This window comes from Panicum virgatum, chromosome 6N (assembly GCF_016808335.1).
Source record: "Panicum virgatum strain AP13 chromosome 6N, P.virgatum_v5, whole genome shotgun sequence".
NCBI lineage: Eukaryota > Viridiplantae > Streptophyta > Magnoliopsida > Poales > Poaceae > Panicum > Panicum virgatum.
The window spans coordinates 7934626-7938375 of NC_053150.1; positions in this window are offsets into that span (position 1 = coordinate 7934626).

Below are 3750 nucleotides of genomic sequence, written 5' to 3' on the forward strand. Positions count from 1 at the left end.
TGCTAATCTATCAAATGAACACAAATAAGCATATTAACTATGATCTTTTTTTCTTTGGCAGGGCCTTAATTTGTTAAGAAATTGGGAATGAGTCTTAGAGTATAATTAGCTTCATTATCTATAGTTAAGCTGAGTAATTTCTTTGGGGACTCAAGGCCATGATTGATCACCACCATTAGAAGTGGGATTCTGGAGAATCCATCCTGCCACTTCTTTACCTATAGATAACCTATTTTAAGTATTGATCTCCTGGTTTGTGAAAAAAGCAAGAATTATTTTTTGTTAGTTAGGCATCCATTAAATTCAAACTCACTTTACCACTTTCCTCCTACTATATTTATCTTTCGGTTGCCTACCGAATATTTCGTCATCTGATTAGTGCGGCAAATTAGTTGAGCATAGGTTCTGCATACTAGACTGGTAGCTCACAGGTGTTGGAAGAATCTATCATATGCTATCTCATTTATTGTACTTAACACCTAATAAAGTTTCATACATACTGTTCGAACTCTACCTGAGTGACTGTATTTTCAGATTGATGGTTGTACTATTTTCTAATTAGACACTAATACTAATGGTTAAATGGAAAAGTTAAAAAACAAAGAAACAAATTTTGTTGCACATCAGCCGCTCACGTGCTCGAAACTTAAAAATTCCTTGATTATTTTTTATTTACTTCTCTATTCCCTTTCGATTTTGATGTGCTTTTTCGAAGTACTCTGGGTTTTGTGTCAATGATAACAGCTTTTGGTTATATCGCATACGTAAATTCTATCCTCATTATTAGTTTTCTCCCTAGTTTCCACTCCTGTTTCTGATATAAATGAGTGAATGACATGGACCAGTTAATTAGTAGAAAATACCAACAGAAGTTTATTTGGTACAATCGATTTGATGGTTCAATATATAGGGGTATTTTGATCTACCTGATGTAGTATTTTATCATATGATTGATGTTCTAAACTTTATTGCAGAAAGTTATATCGTGAAAATCGAGTAAAGTGGGAGCTATAATTTGTCCTAGGATACAACATCCAGATCTCCTCCATTACCGATCAGGGTATAGACAGGATGCGACTTCTAAAATGCAAAATTTATCTAGTGCTTTCACCTTTCATATGCTCATAATGGCTATATTATAGTTTAGAAAAAGACCTACTCCAGGTGTACTAACACTTACATCACTTCACATATATACATGCATGATCCACTACCAAATGAAACTTTTTGGGGACCCAATTGATGATCATCAGAAAAAAAATGTACTGACACCAAACAAATCGAACTTCCACAAGATACTGCGGTGAGATAATTAACTTACAATGAAGCATCATAAATAGCTTTGCATAAACCAATTTCTTAATTTTTTTTGAAATGACAGCAAAAGATTTGCTGCAAGTTCTATTAGTAGAAGAAAGGCAAAACGATGTAAAGTGTTGGCCACTTTGTAAGGGAATACAGGGCCTAAAAACAGAACAACTGTGTGATTCATTAGTGGTATGCCTCATAGAGCACCACTAACCCAATTAAAAAGTCAAATGGCACAATTTATCAAGGGAAAACTGGCCAATTTATTATTGAATCTCGATCCATTTGAGAATCTGATATCAGATTCTAAGTATTTGTGTCACATATTTTCCAAGCTAGTAACTCTAGGCTGGCATATATAGGTTTTCCATTAGAACTAAGTATAATACTAGGGATGCAAGTTAGATAATTTTTGGGTCATTGAATCGACCCAAAAAGTTGATAAATGAACTAGAATGACATTATGCATAAATAATTTGGAGGAGAAATGAACTAGAGTGGCATGCCATCATAATTAATTAGCTGACCCCAAAAAAACACCATTAGATACCCACTTGCATCCCAATACATAATGCAAATCATCACCTGAAAGGATTGATTGATCTGTCCCTTCCAAACAGGTTCTTAAACATACCTGATATTATTATTTGTGATGACAGATGTTGAGGTTTGTGTAAATTCAGAAGTCGCAACTTTTGTCGGCCACAGCAGTAGTATATTGTAATTTGTAACACATTTCCAGTCCTCCTTGTTCTCCTGCGAAAAGGATGGTTAGTATGTGCCTTGATGCTAACGCAAGTAATAGATTCTATTGTCTTAATAATAAACAATCGCCGGCCAAATTAGTCTAGTTATTCATAGATGCTGAGGGCATCCGTTTCTGCATTTATTCAGCTCTAGCTAGAACTAGCTAAAGCTATATGTGTAGACTGAGGATCGATGCCTCTCTAGTCTTTGTGTGATTCCATGATCTGAAAATCAATGGAGAAGAGAAAGTGATGCATTAAAGTTTAAATAGGTGCAAAAATGACAGCACATACAACATATCCTATGCCGATATAGATATTATTTAGCACTAGCTGCTTTGACGTGTCGGTTTTAAAAATCAATATTGTTCCATCATGCACACTTTTTTCTATTATGCACATTAACTAAATCTCTTAGTAGATTCATCTTGGTTCCCAAATATGGACTGATATCTGATCTTGTGAATATATAGGTTATAGGCCAGTGCAGCCTAGATATTAGTGGAGTCAACTGGACACAATGAACCTCAACACTAGTCCGATTTTTTTCAGAAGCTAAATTAGATGCATATAGGGGAGGGGGGGGGGGGGGATTATTTTTTGTTTTGAAGGAACAGGAGGGGTTTCACCCTACTGGTTAATATTTTATTAATAATTTAAAAAGTTAAAAGAGATACAACAGAGGGGTGGGGGTTTAGGAAACAAACAAAGAAGAGTGAACTACAAATTACAGGGCTTGCAGCCATATCTCAATTTTTGGAAAGTAATTTTCCTTTGCTCTATATGTGACAACAGGGCAAAATCTTTCTTGAAATTTTTTTCCTTGCAACCGTGCATCGAGGGCTGGATTATTATTCTCGTGAATTATGTCTGATCCCTTCTATTGTGAAAGCACAGGAACCATATTATTTTTAATAAAAACTTATGAAAAAAGACCTCTAACTTTTCAAAACAACATTTCTCTTGAGTAATCTTTATCAAATGCTTTAATTTATACAAAAGTAGCAGTTTTTTCTCTTTGGTCCTCTCTCCCAAGAAGGTCAGTTTTCCTCTTCCATTCGAACTAAAAGACTACATTGATTGATTATGATTTCAACTGGGAAGAAATGGTGCCTAAAACTTCTATCTCTCATATCCATTAGAGAACAATCCAAGTGTGTTTTTCCTCTACTGCCAACGACTTATTTAGTGGTTTGATTATATTGTTGGCTTAATTTTGAGGTGAAACCAAGGCAAGCCACGTGCTACCATTGACGTGTCAATTCACAAACTACATATGCTATTACTCCTTCCTTTGCACGGTGCTAACCAGAATATAATCTTGCTTTGTTCCGCTTTTTACCTTATCCTGCAAAGAATATTTGCTCGTCAGACTGCACCAATGGCTCACATGTACAGGAAAAAGAAAAAAGAGTAACTGCATAACATGAACAACACATATGGTCTCATCATTTTTATGTTATGGGTTTACCTTTGACACTTGTGAACCAAATAACCAATTAATAAAAAGCAATTAGCAATAGCAAAGGTATTTAGAGGAAGATGTTTCTTCCAGATAAATACGTAGTACATCAATATCAATCACAGAGCACACTAAGACATCATCTATTTTGGACCGGATCGGATGCGGTAATCGCACTAAGCGAACCAGCAAGCTCAATCACAGAGCAGGATGATGAATATACATGTGAGGCCC